This window comes from Phalacrocorax carbo, chromosome Z, assembly GCF_963921805.1.
Source record: "Phalacrocorax carbo chromosome Z, bPhaCar2.1, whole genome shotgun sequence".
Taxonomy (NCBI): Eukaryota; Metazoa; Chordata; class Aves; order Suliformes; family Phalacrocoracidae; genus Phalacrocorax; species Phalacrocorax carbo.
Window position 1 is genome coordinate 4,296,848 of NC_087548.1, and position 15,017 is coordinate 4,311,864.

Here is a 15,017-nt window from a genome sequence, read left to right on the forward strand (position 1 = left end):
GTGTGTTTCTGGATGCTTGTGTTTTGCATGGCTCTGATTTTTACATGTATATAAGTAAAATTTTTTATATATATGTATTTTTAAGGACATTTTTCTCCACAATATCACGGCTTGCAGAATAACTACTTGACAAAACATTGACCAGAACATCAAATCCTCCAAATTATGTCCTACTTATGGGTTTTCAAAAGCAAGCTTTAGAATAAATTCCCAGGGATAAATAGGATGGGAAATACACAGGCTAATATGTGTACACGCATCGCAAGTGACACTGTTGCAACTGCTCAAACCAAGGAAGGTGGTAAGATAAATGAAATTCACAGTCAATAGATCACTTCTTATCCCCCTCTTGGAGCAAGGGGTTCACGTTTTGTTTGGTTTGGATTTATTATTTTTTTTTGCCTGTATGCAGCAGTGACTTCTCTGCAGCTATTCCTGAACATGGGAGTAGGAGCAGGGGGACCTTGAGGTACCCGGTGAGACCATCCCGACCTTCCCAGGGTCTCCAGGAAGAGCCACACTGCTTGGGGATGGGCTTCTCTGAGGTACTGAAAGCCCTATTTTTGGATAATGTCCTACATTTCTTTTTTTTTATTGCCAACGTGAATTACTCTGTCCTCTCTTTGTTTTAAATAGCAAATTTTAAACCAAGCTTAACTGAAAGGAAACTATGGAGCATATTAGAGGTGAATGAAAGCTGGAGGGGGAGAGAAGAAAAATCATTCCCGTGTCAAAAGGTGAACTTTGGGTTGAACAAAACCTTCACAAAATGGCATAAAATTAAACACATTTTGTTGGGGGAGAGGAGTGTCCCAAAAAATTTAGAGGTAAAGCATCATTATAAATTAGCCTAAATGGGATATTTACATTTCAAAATAATATTCTGAGACTATCTAAAACTGATTTGAAAATGGGAAGCCCTTGCCCCGCTGCTGTCTTGGTAAAAAATTGAATTTAAATACAACAATTAGGGCCAAATTAAACATTCCTTTAATCTAAAATAAATGTTCTTAACTTTAAGAGAAGAAATTAAAGAACTTTGTTTATGGGTCAGACAAACTGTTTTTTCTCCAAACTTTAGCAGGGGTCAGAAAATAAGGGAGAACAGTTCAACTTGATCCATGGGACAGTGGATGGTCAGTCGGGAGGACACGGGGTGCCCTGGGCAGGACGGGCACTGGGGTAACTCTGGTCTGTGCCAGCATCCATGGAAAAGGGGTTTTGCTGCCCTGATTTTCTCTCCCCATTGGTTTAAATATGGCTTTTTCTAGGGTACTGTCATGGTTTCAGCTGCGATAGAGTTAATTTTCTTCACTCTAGCTGGTATAGTGCTGTGATTTGAAATTAGCATGGAAAAAAACCTGTTGAGATAACACACAGATGTTTAGGCTGTTGCTGGGCAGCGCTGATACTAGTCAAGGACACGTCTAGCTTCCCATGCTCTGCTGGGTGCACAAGAAGCCGGGAGGGGAGGGGGCACAGCTAAGAGAGTGGATTCAAACTGACCAAAGGGATATTCCATATCATGTAACGTCATGCCCAGTATGTTACCTGGGAGGGGCTGGCCGGGAGAGGGAGGGAGCAATCGCGGCTCGGGGACGGGCAGCGTCGGTCGGCGGGTGGTGAGCGGTTGTATCGTTCGTGTTTCTGCGTTTTTGTTCCCTGTTTTCCCTTTCCTTCCTTTTCCCTTTTATTATATTAACCTTACTGTCATTATTATCATAATCATTTATCATCATCATTCTATTGTAGTTATTAAACTGTGCTTATCTCAACCCACAAGTTCTTTTGCTCGTCCGATTCTCTTCCCCATCCCACAGGGGTGGGGGTGGGGGGGGGGGAGCGAGCGGCTGCGTGGTGTTCAGTTGCCAGCTGAGGCTGAACCACGACAGTCTATTTTTGGCGCCCAACGTGGGGCGAGGAGGGTTTGAGATAATAACAGTTGCTGGTCACAGCATTGATTAATCTGCTCGCAGTATTAGCTTGTCCAGTCTTTACCATGCTGATTGTAAAGTACATGTTAAAACTTGCTGTTGGTTCTGTCAGCTGGCTGTGCTCTGCAGTGATTAGAGATATTTTGCCTAGGAGACTTGTTATTAAAACACTGGCCTTGACTGTTATCAGTTATTTAGGTTTTGCATGGAAGCCATTACTGTACTACAGCTACCACCTCATGGAGGCAATTAGCAATTATACCTCCTCCTCTGAGGAGTTTTTTATGGAGGAAATACAGAATGGCACCGTAGCTAATATCTTATGTAATGTCTCCTCCCTCCTTACAACAACTTTTCAGTATCTTGAACATCCTTGTGTAGTTAAGATACATCTGTTGATATTGCTTTGGCAAGTGGTATCAGATCTGTCTAAGGTTAGTAAGCAAGTTAAGAATATAATCCAGAGATCTGTCCCAAGGCTTGATAGCTATGCGTGGCAGGGTATGTGGGAAAGAATGGGCAAATGCCTAAGACGGTGGGCACCCCCTGTGGTGTGGGACTTCACCCCTGAACAAGTGCAGAATCCTGAAAAATTAGTAGAACATTTGGAGGAAATATGTTGTCACCCTGGCAATTCCAGAGAGATACAGATCACTGCCATGTGCTGGGGTCTGGCTTATGCCTATCGAGCCCTATTTAACACTATTCAGTACCCCCAAGGGAAAGAGAAGGGAACTACTCCGACCCCCGTGACAAGTACTGCGGCCACCCAAACCCTCACGACAGAGACTGCAGCTACTCCAACCCCGGTGATGAGCACGGCGGCCACCCAACCCGCCGCAACAGAGAATGCAGCTACTCCAACCCCGGTGACGAGCACTGCGGCCACCCAACCCGTTGCGACAGATACTGCAGCTGCTCCAACCCCGGTGATGAGCACGGCGGCCACTCAAACCCCCACGACAGGCACTGCAGCTACTCAAACCCCAGTGCCAAGCGTTGCAGCTGAACCAGAGGACCAACCTGTGCCAGTATCAGTCGCCCCTATACGCAAGAAGAAATCATGGAAGAGAAAGTCAACTCGTTTAGAAAGAGATTACGATGAACCAGGGCCATCACGAGAAGAGGAGGAGGAGGACGAACCATGTGTACAAGAAACGGAAACTACCCGATCTCTATCCTTGAGTGAGTTGCGGGATATACGGAAAGATTTCGGGCGTCATTCAGGTGAGCACGTTATCACCTGGCTGCTCCGATGCTGGGATAATGGGGCCAGTAGTTTGGAATTAGAGGGGAAGGAAGCCAAACAACTGGGATCCCTCTCTAGGGAAGGGGGCATTGATAAAGCAATTGGAAAAGGAACACAAGCCCTCAGCCTCTGGAGGCGGCTCCTGGCCGCGGTGAGAGAGAGGTATCCCTTCAAAGAAGATATTGTATTTCGCCTAGGAAAATGGACAACCATGGAGAAAGGCGTTCAGCATCTAAGGGAATTAGCCATGCTTGAGGTGGTTTATGGTGACCTGGACGATCAACGGTCCTCCAAAGATCCAGATGAAGCCGAGTGCACACGACCCATGTGGCGGAAGTTTGTACGGAGCGCACCATCCTCGTATGCAAACTCATTGGCAGTGATGTCCTGGAAAGATGACGAGACACCAACGGTGGCCGAGTTGATTGATAGACTCCGGGAATATGAAGCGAATCTCTCTTCCTCGCTCGTCTCTGCTGTTGAGAAACTGTCCCGAGAGTTCCAGCAACTCAAAGAAGATATGTCCTACTCCCCACCAGTACGGACCAGTATCTCAGCCATTAGGAGTAATCGTCCCTTGGCTCAAGAGAAGGGATACACACGACGGGGCACCCTATGGTTTTACCTGCGTGATCACGGAGAGGACATGAAGAAGTGGGATGGAAAACCTACCTCAGCCTTAGAGGCACGGGTACGTGAGCTGCGAGGGAGAACAATTACTCAGGGAAGTTTCTCCAGGAGAGCTGCTGCCCCAGTTTCCCGTAAGCAATTCTCTAGACAGAGGAGCAGAAGTGCTGATGGCCTGACTGATCTTAACAGAGACACCCGTGATTCATATCTACCGGAAGTGAGTGATGAATACTATGATCAGGACTAGGGGGGCCCTGCCTCCAGCCAGGTGGAGGAAAGGGATAACCGGGTTTACTGGACTGTGTGGATCCGATGGCCTGGCACATCTGACCCACAGGAATATAGAGCTTTAGTGGACACTGGTGCACAGTGTACCTTAATGCCATCAAACTATATAGGGGCAGAACCCATCAGCATTGCTGGAGTGACAGGGGGATCGCAAGAGCTAACTGTATTGGAGGCCGAAGTGAGCCTCACTGGCAATGAGTGGCAAAAGCACCCTGTTGTGACTGGCCCCGAGGCTCCGTGCATCCTTGGCATAGACTATCTCAGGAGAAGGTGAATCGAGCCAGTTTGCAGAAGTAAAGGCCATCCAGCTGGCCTTAGACATCGCTGAACGGGAAAAGTGGCCAGTGCTCTATCTCTATACTGATTCCTGGATGGTGGCAAATGCCCTGTGGGGCTGGCTACAGCAGTGGAAGCAAAGCAACTGGCAGCGCAGAGGCAAACCCATCTGGGCTGCCGCACTGTGGCAAGATATTGCTGCCCGGGTAGAGAACCTGGTTGTAAAGGTACGTCATGTGGATGCTCACGTCCCCAAGAGTCGGGCCACTGAAGAACATCGAAACAACCAGCAGGTGGATCAGGCTGCCAAGATTGAAGTGGCTGAGGTGGATCTGGACTGGCAGCATAAGGGTGAACTATTTCTAGCTCGGTGGGCCCATGACACCTCAGGCCATCAAGGGAGAGATGCAACATACAGGTGGGCTCGTGATCGAGGGGTGGACTTGACCATGGATGTTATTGCACGGGTTATCCACGAATGTGAAACATGTGCTGCAATCAAGCAAGCGAAGCGGGTAAAGCCTCTGTGGTATGGGGGACGATGGCTGAAATATAAATATGGGGAGGCCTGGCAAATTGACTATATCACACTCCCACAGACCCGCCAAGGCAAGCGCCATGTTCTCACCATGGTAGAAGCAACCACCGGCTGGCTGGAAACATATCCTGTCCCCCACGCCACTGCCCGGAACACTATCCTGGGTCTCGAAAAACAAGTCCTGTGGCGACATGGCACCCCAGAGAGAATTGAGTCAGATAATGGGACTCATTTCCGAAATAACCTTATAGACACCTGGGCCAAAGAGCATGGCATTGAGTGGGTGTATCACATCCCCTATCACGCACCAGCCTCTGGGAAAATCGAAAGATACAATGGACTACTAAAGATGACACTGAGAGCAATGGGGGGTGGAACATTTAAACACTGGGATACACATTTAGCAAAAGCCACCTGGTTAGTCAACACGAGGGGATCTACCAGGCGAGCTGGCCCGGCCCAATCAGAATCCTTACGTACTGTGGAAGGGGATAGAGTCCCTGTAGTGCACATAAAAAATATGCTGGGCAAGACAGTCTGGGTTATTCCTGCTTCCAGCAGAGGCAAACCCACTCGTGGGATTGCGTTTGCTCGAGGACCTGGGTGCACTTGGTGGGTGATGCGGGAGGATGGAGGAGTTCGGTGTGTACCCCAGGGGGATTTAATTTTGGGTGAAAACAGCCAATGAACTGAATAATATGCTGTTAATTGTAATATGATGAATTGCCAGCTGAGGCTGAACCACGACAGGTACGAGCACAGAAGCACTGTGCTTGGATGGTTCATCCAGGTTTGGCATTTTTATTTTTCTCTTACATGGTGCACATCCACTTTTAGCTTAATTCTCTGTAAATTGCCCTAAAGCCATCCTCACCTTTCCAAGCCCATTTCCATTAAGAGATGAGACGTTTCTTTTGGACAAGCCATTTTCCAGGGCAATTTGTGCTGCCCTGCCAGGTTTTCCTTGAGAAGGTGAGACAAAAAAGGTACAGGAGGTGGGATTCCCTGAAACAAAGGGCTTTTCATTGAAAACTGACTTTTCTGAGTGTGGAAAAGCTAGCTGCCAATTTTCTGCCTCTTCTCAATATTATTTAGGTCTCTTCAGAGATTTATTTTGGACCGGGGAAAACACAAACCCCATCTGCAGACAAATTCATCGCTCTGAAAAGCCAGTCATCGTCATTTGTGATAATGGTTTGCATTCGATTAGGTGAGTAACCATATGAAAAGTAATTCTGAGTACTTCGTCATGAAAATAGCTTCAGTTTTTTCACTGCTGTTGCAAATATGGGGACCAGGGTCTACTCGGCTGAAGAGAGCTGCCTATGTGCCAGCCCACAGTGCTGTCCATCCTGCTTCTCCCCTGGCACCTTTTGGAGCCACCCGCAGAGCCAAGGCTTTGAATTTTGTGTTTTCCCCATTGATTTTCATTCCCCTGAACTCCTTTATCTTGTATCTTTTCTTCCTGCAAGTCTAAAGATGGTTGTGTGGGGAGAAGCAGGGACAGAAAAATTACATTCAGCCTGGGAAAAGCAAAAGACTCACAGCTCCATTTCATCCATTAAAAAGTGGGATTTTTTTAAAAACGTAAAACATTAAAATACCATCTGTTGAAAGGAAAAAAAATTTTAAAACAGTAAAATTTTGCATTATCTTACCAAAATTTTTCAAAGTTACAAATTCAAGGAAAGGCTTGCTGTTTAGGACAAAGCCTGAAAAACATAAGCCTGCCTAGGTCTGCATCCTGTATTCCCAGAGAGTTCCTCTCTTTCCTAAGCACTAACACGAGCAGGTGCTCACTGCTCTTCAGCTGCTCCACTGAACTGTGCAGGAGCTGGCATTGCTGAATTGCAAAGTGCAGCCGTGCGCCCTGTGAAGCTACATCATACATAAGGGTCTCCAAAAGCCAGCTTTAGAGTAAATTCCCGGGGATAAATGGGATTGAAAAATACACAGGCTAATATGTGTGCACATGTGGGGAGCAGAGCTGTTCTCCTAACAGTTTAAATAGTGCAAGGCGGGCAGGGATGAATTTGATCGTTGCAGGTCACCTTCATCTGCAATGCTCTGGCACTGTGGCTGAGCCACCATTGTGGCTCACTGCTGCTGGGAGGCCCAGGCCCGGGGTGCTTTTGGTAGCCAAACAACAGGTACCGAGGAGGGGTTTGCTACTGGGTTGGTGGGATAAAACAGCCCAGCAAAGGCAGTGCTGGGGTGGTGCTGGTGCGAGAGGGGACAGCTAATGAGGGCTGTGCCTTGTTTGGAAAATGAACATGTGGAAGCTGTGGCTCTTTAGAGAAAGCGGCCGATTTGGGATGGATATCACTGGTTCCCAGCTGCAAACCAGTGGTGGAAATAACAACTTACAAATAGTGCCTTCCATGCATGACTCTAAATTTCCCTGGCCAAATTTGTCTGGGGAACAATTAACTACGTATCCAGGTCAGCCCCATCTTCCCGATGAGGGCTGTCTGCTGGATCTCCTTTTCTTGCTTTCCCCAAAATGGCTTTCCCATATGGAAATACAGCCCTCACTCAGGAGGAGCCATGACACCTTCTTTCCCTCTGGTGACATCCACCTTGCAGGGATGCCAGGCGTGAGCAGCACCTTGTCCACAGAAAAAAAACCACAACACTTTTGGAGGCTGATGTGCAATTACCCAAGCTGGAAAGCAGCCAGGGCCAGTGAGAGGTCCCTAAAAGTCAGCATGGGCCACCTCTGAATCATCCCAGCCCTGCCAGGGAGAGACAACCCCAGCAAGGCAAGGGCATGGGACCCTGATCCTCTGGTGTAAAGATCAGACCGGGTCCCCATAGGGTTTGGGCTGGAGGTTGGAAATCGAGCTGAGTTTCCTGGTCCGTGGCTTGATGTTTCTTAAACAAGCAGGTTAAGAACATCTCTTCCACCTAAAGGATGAAAAGATGTGGGGGGAAAAAAGAGAGAGAAAGAGCTGCTGCCATTGAATAATTGATGAGTTTCAGACCAATCAATGTGACAGCAGAGCAGGGCTAATTAAAGGTTTCTAAGGAATCCCTGTAGTAATTTACTTGAATGTAAGAAGTTCATTCTTTCTCTCCCTTTTTTCCCCTCCCTGTTCTCAGGAATTCCAGTTAGGCTTCGTCGGTCTCTAACCACCACTCACTTTTCCCCTCCAGGGGGGTGTTTGCTATGGAAATATGCAATTAATATTGCAGTGATCATAATTGCTAATTATTAAAACAATGCTACCCCCTTTTTCATGGCCAACTTCCTTGCTCAAAATCATTTAAATAACAGGGAAAAGAAAAAAAAGAAAAGACAAGGTGGCTGGGGCTCAGCCAAGCCAGGATTAAGTGCTGAGCTTGGCTGGGTTTGGCTGTAATTCAGTGCATTCCCACCATGTCTGCCTGAAAATTCAGGGCAAGGAACTGCTGCCGGCAGGTGTCCCTTGCCTTAACCTTGAGCTGTGCTGAAAAAATGACCCACAGTGCTGGTGTGACCCTAACCCATTTAGTGATGAAGTTATCTGGATGGTTCATCTGTTTTTCTGAAGCAGCCATCGTGGTGGCTTCCTGGTGCTGTTATGAAATATTAACAGTTGGTGATAAGGAATTAACTGTCAGAGGTGTAGGTTGTCAAGGGAAAGGCGAATCAGGCAGGGGAGAGGTGCTCAGTGCCAGGGACCTGGTCTGGGGAGGGGATGCAATTCCCTCCCATGCTTGGCCAGGGCCTTTCATCCCACCAAAGAAATATGGGGATTTTGGGTAGCCCAGATGTCAGGAACCTGGGGGAGTGGAGGAGAGCATGGCCAGCTCGTGGTGCTTCCCACAGGAGTGAAAACCCCAAGGTCCTACTCTGATGGGCAAGAGTTGAAGTGTTGTGCGGCTGAGTCAGGAGAGGAGCGCTGGGGCTGGCTCTGGTTGCTCCCCATGCTTTGCATCCCAACCCTTTCCTGACCCATTGCTTGAGTCACATCACGGGGGACCTGGATGAGGCTGAGATGGGATGGAGGGAGTACACATGTGGCATCATATGAGTTCTGTGGATTTGGGCATGAGCTGGAGGCTGTGGTAAGAGCTGCTGGTGCAGGTTGCTCTTGTGGAGCTCCTTGGAGGACCTCCTCCATGCCTTGGTAACTGCTGCAGTTGCGAAGGTAGGGAACTTAAATAATAGACTGCACTTAAAAATAGCACAACCAAAATGTGAAGAGCACTGGTGTGGTTTTGTCACCCACATGAATACGGAGCAAGAAAGGATGAAAAACCTGCTCCCAAGGGAGCTGGAGGTGCGTTGCACACAGCCATTTGTGCACTAAGCATCAGACTGCAGGAATCCAGAGGGGATTTGCTGGGAGTTTCTGGAAGCAATGTATGTGGAAATAAGGCTAAAAAAAGTCTCCTTGTGTGTTGAGGTTAGCAAAGCAGCCGTTTTCTCCTGCACATAAATGAAAGCAAAAATCAGCAAGGTTATAATAAAATATGAAAGGCTTATGTGTAAGCTAGGAAGAACCGCTTTGAATGGGTTCCAGGTGGTTGAAGGTGTAGCTATAATACAGCAAGCAATTAGAAACAGGTTTGCTATTAACTGGATTACTTTGCTGGTTGCTTTGATGGAGCTGACCTTTCCCTCCTAGCCCATCCTGGAGCAGGTGACAGGTTGGAGACTGCCTGGCCCTCACCCTTCTGTGTTAAGTACAGGTTTTGGTCCCACATATCTTATCTTTTCCTGCCAGAAGTGAAAGACTTGGTGTCTGTAGAGCTGGTGGTGTGACGGTTGAGTCCTGGCTCTGATCATGTCATTTAGGCAGTGCAAACCTGTGGTTGGGAAAGCAGGAGGAGTAGGCTGAGTTCCCCTTTGTTCCTTCTAGAGCAAAAACAAACCCTGGTGGGTCTGGGAGGCTTTTAGGAACTTTTTTCTTTCTCTCATTACAGTGGATGCTTCACCCTATTTATTTTATAACACTATCAAATGTTCATTACAGATGTTACCAGCTGATTTGCCTGGAATCACACCCATTTATCCCAGGAATGAATGGGAGACTCTGTGTGAACCAGAAATTTTCCTGATTTGCTGAGATTTCATTTTCAAAGGACTTGAACCTAAGTAATCTTTTCCTGCAGCTCACAAAGCTACCTAGAACTTAACTGATCTATTTTCAAACCCACCGCTGATCCTGCTGGGATTTGAGCCAGTAATTTGAAGAAAATCTCTCTGTTGCTTTTCTTAGGTGTGCTCTGCTTTCCACCACCAGCCATCTTGTTGGGTCACCCGTGATGAACAGGCAGAGCAACCAGGCAGTGAGTTGACTTCAGCAGAGGGAGAAAGGGAACTGCTGCTGGCTCCAGTTTGTAGGGACAAACTGGTTTTGGATTGGGCATGGCAGCGGTGGAAGAGCTGCCTCTGTTACTGCTCCAGCCAGGTGGCTCCTGTCTCTGTGTTGATGTTTACACACCTGAAGCTGCACCATTTTGGCCTGAATAAATGCAAAATAGAGATGTAGGGTCAACTGCCAGGAGTCACTCAAGGCTGCTGAGAAGCCAGGCAGGTAACTGAGTCTGCTTCACATCTTTTTAACCTCATGCTAGTCAGTGGTTTGACCAACACATCTTCTAAATCTGTTCCCCTTGCTTAGTGTCTGCCTCATCTTCATCACACCGACAACACCTCAGTTGCAGCTCTCTCCATCTGCAGCTTTGGGGAAGGTCCACAGTCAGTTATTTAAAATAATTCCCACTGTTGGTTCTTGCAGGCTTGAGCACCCCTCCGAAATGCTGTCAAGAAGACCCACACCAGGCTCCCAGTGCTGTGTCCAACTCATCTCCTTCCCAAGCCAAACCATTACATCTTTACCCGGTGTTGGTAGGTGAGGAGTTCAGACTTGCCTCTGACTTCTGAGGGTATCAGAGCCCGTTGATGTTTTTTGTGGAGTAAGTGAATGTGGCCTCCTGTGATCTCATTGCCCTTATTGGATGCAAGCCGTGGGATAGAAAAACAACCCACAGAAAGACACAGAACTGAGGCCTTGATATGCAGGACAGGAGGTCAGGGGCACAGCTGGAACACCAAAGCAGGAGAGCGCGCTTATCTGTTTATACCATATGTGGAGCTAGCGTGCTAGAACACATTCAGAGGCGGTGAGGAGGGAAAAATACTAGCTCAGGAGGCAGACTATATTAAGGCTGCTCTTTTGTTAACAAATAGCTTTGGCTTTGCTTGAGCATGAATATGGAGTCCGTGTCATGAATTGCCACAAATGGTGCCCCGTGTGAGGAGCAACAAATCGACCTAAGAAGGTGAACCGGTGGCGAGCCCCACAGGACTGAAGTGCTGCTGAAAGGAAGCAGGAGCCGGCTAGAATCCCTCATCAAGTGAGGTGAGCTGTGGGGAACTATGGGGAGCAATATATCGTCCGAAGAGAAGTCAGTACTGAGCCTAATGGAGGTATACCTATGAAAGCACAAGGTTGATATTGACCCGCAGTCATTAAAGAGAATTTTGAAGTGGATATCGCTAAACTGTGAAGGGGTCAATGCAGTTAACATTTTTAACTCTGAAACTTGGGATGAAGCAGGAGTTAAATTGTGGGATAGAGCAACAAGGTCGGATAAAACTGCGGCGGAGCTCTTAACTCCCTGGAGACAATTAGAGCTTCTGTGCAAGCAGGAAGCTAGTTACTGAGATACTGGAGAGTGTGAGTCCACCGCTCTACCCACTGCCCCCCCATGGAATTGGTGGGAATGCTTTACCTTTGCAGAGTAAAAACATGATATTAATCAAAGGGCCTGACAAACATGTAGCGTTGGTGCGCCCGTTTGTATTAGCAACACCAATTACATTATGGGGATGGGACTGTATGAGTCACTGGGAGGTGCAAAGTGGGTCAAATTTATCCTGAGGGCCACTGCAGCGCAAGCCACCTTAGAACTGACATGGACAACACAAACTCCGGTATGGGTGGAACAGTAGCCCCTGCCTGTTATCAAATTGTGCCATTTACACAAATTAGTTGACGACCATTAACGTGCAGGACATGTAATTGTTCACGTACCTACCACTAGTCCATGGAATTCACCTGTGTTTGTAATTCAGAAGAAAAGTGGTAAATGGCATCTCTTACATGACCTAAGGAAAATTAATACTGTAATGGAGGACATGGGTGCGCTACAACCAGGCATGCCGTCGCCTGCCATGATCCCCTGCAATTGGCATCTTACTATTATTGATTTAAAAGACTGTTTCTTTACAATTCCTTTGCATCCTAACGATGCCCCTAAATTTGCGTTTTCAGTCCCTTCCATTAATATTAGTGAGCCCCACAAATGCTATTATTGGGTAGTGTTGCCACAAGGCATGAAAAATAGCCCTACGATATGTCAATGGTTTGTAGCGAAAGCCCTATCCCCAGTACGTGAACAAATTGCTGAAGCACTTACCTATCACTATATGAATGAACTCCTTAGAGCCGCAGAATCTGAAGAATATATGCAAATGACCTTAGCGTTTGCACCCCACCAAATAAAGCAGGCCGGTCTGCAAATTGCACCAGAGACGATTCAACAAGCGAGCCCATGGCAGTATTTAGGGTGGAGAATAACAGAACAAAAAATCAGGCCACAACATGCAAAAATCCAAACCAATGTCAAGACACTTCATGATTTACAAAAACTCTTAGGAACTATTAATTGGGTTCGACCTCTGTTAGGTATTACGAATCATGAATTAAGCCCTTTATTTTCTCTATTGAAAGACAACCCTGAGCTTTTATCACCTCGCGTTTTAACCCCTGAAGCAATGGTGGCACTTACAAAGGTTTCTGATGCTATCGCTTCGCGTCAAGCAGATCGCGTCTGTCCTGAACTACCCTTTCAACTAGTCATCTTGAATCCATCTACCCGGCCATATGCACTGCTTTATCAGTGGGATGTAACATGCAATGACCCCTTAGTGATAATCGAATGGATATTCTTGCTAATCAGTTACATAAGACCATCGTGACACGTCCTGAAAGCTTTGCCCTGCTAATTATGAAAGGACGACAATGACTCAGAGTCTTAGCAGGACAAGATATTGCCAGAATCATTGTACCAGTGTCATCATATACATTACAGTATCTGATGCAAACTTCTCTAGACTTTCAAACAGCTTTAGTAGACTTTCCTGGTCAGCTAGATCAAACACTTTACCTGTGCCTTTGCATCCTTAGGTACCCCACATATAATTAAGACCAACAATGGCCCAGCCTATATCTCACATCGTCTACTAACCTTTTTTTCAAGATTGGGGGGTGAAACACATCACAGGTATTCCTCACTCCCCCACAGGACAAGCCATCGTTGAACGAGCACATAACACCTTAAAATGCATGTTGTTACAACAAAGCGGGGGAGCTGGAACCTTAACTCCACAAGAGCATTTAGCAAAAGCACTGTATGTCCTTGACTTTTTGAATTTTTCCTATACAGGTCCCCCATTAGCCGACACTATCTCTCTCTGCAAACAGACCGGCAGAGCACTGAAGGAAAGGCGGAGGTCCTTGTACAAAATTTACAATCCGGGATAATGGAGGGTCCCTTCCCCCTAATAACATGGGGGAGAGGTTACGCTTGTGTCTCCACAGGGTCAGGACCTCGCTGGATCCCAGCCCGTTGTGTTCGGCCATATCGGTATCAACCCTCAACAGAAAATTCTCCATCGGAATAACCAAACCCTACTGAAGGAAAATGAAGATGCTCTGTTTGTTGATTGTATGTATAATCTGTTCATGTAACGGGGTATGTTCTTGGCCAGGGTTACCCAAGCTGCCATCGTCTAATAATGTTTGGGTAACACTGGCGAAAGCCATAAACCAAGACTCTCTCATTCTGAATATATTCACAAAAGTATTCAGCAGCCAGAGAAAAAAAAACCTGCAGAAACTGCAAATAGATAATGATTGGAGTTGGCTTGATCAGCTCGTTAGTAGGCTATGCCTGGGCAGATGGGTAAAAACCCTTGTGAAGTATGTAATCTTTTGCATTGGAATGTGTATTGTTATCTGTATCCCAAGCTTATTACAATGCTTACAACGTTTAATAGATAAATCTATGAAAACCATATTGATAGTTGAAAAAGAAGGGGGAATTGTGGAGTAAGTGAATGTGGCCTCCCGTGACAGCACTGGAGATCTCATTGCCCTTGTTGGACACAAGCCATGGGATAGAAAAGCAACCCACAAAAACACAGAACTGCCTTGATATGCAGGACAGAAGGTCAGGGGCACAGCTGGAGCACCGAAGCAGGAAAGCACGCTTATCTATGTTTATACCATATGTAGAGCTAGTGTGATAGAACACATTCAGAGGCAGTGAGAAGGGAAAAATACTAGCTCAGGAGGCAGACTATATTAAGGCTGCTCTTTTGTGAATAAATTACTTTGGCTTTGCTTGTGCATGAATATGGAGCCCGTGTCATGAATCGCCACAGGTTTTCAGGAGGAAATTAAAGCATGGAGAAGGCCATCCCTACCTCAGTGTGGGCTGGTGGGCTGATGGGACCATGTGTGCCAGGAGCCAACTCTGCTCTTGGAGAGTAGCAGATGGTCGAAAAAACTGTTAATCCAGCTGAATTATGACAACAGATATTTGAAGATGTTCACATTCAAATTAAAAATGTTCACCCCCTTGGATGAACTAGGCAGGATGAAGGTGTTTGTTAACTAAAAGGTAGGGAGGAGACAAAACAAACCTCCAAAAAAAGTTGTTGTGCCCAACGGTCAGAAGGTTTTTCACCACCTGTAATCAGGTGTGAAGAGAGGAAAGATGGACCTTACATGAGAAAAAAGCAGCCCGTGCACTCTTCCTGCAGCCCTCCTGGGATGGATGGAGCATCCTCTAAGGAGAGGAACTGGTTAAAACCGCAGGTCCTGTGTAGCAGCAGGATCTGCTGCACAAGTGGTGAAAGATTGGTGGGCTGTAATGATGCACACGGGCTGTATGGAAATGCCCACCAGCCCTCAGCAGCGTCTGAGGTGCAGACAGAGGGACACGGCATCGAGAGGCAGAGGGAGCGTTGATGCACTTGCTTTGGGGAGGGAAGCAGATAATGGATGTGGAATGTTGGCCATGCTTTGTCATCAAACAAGGG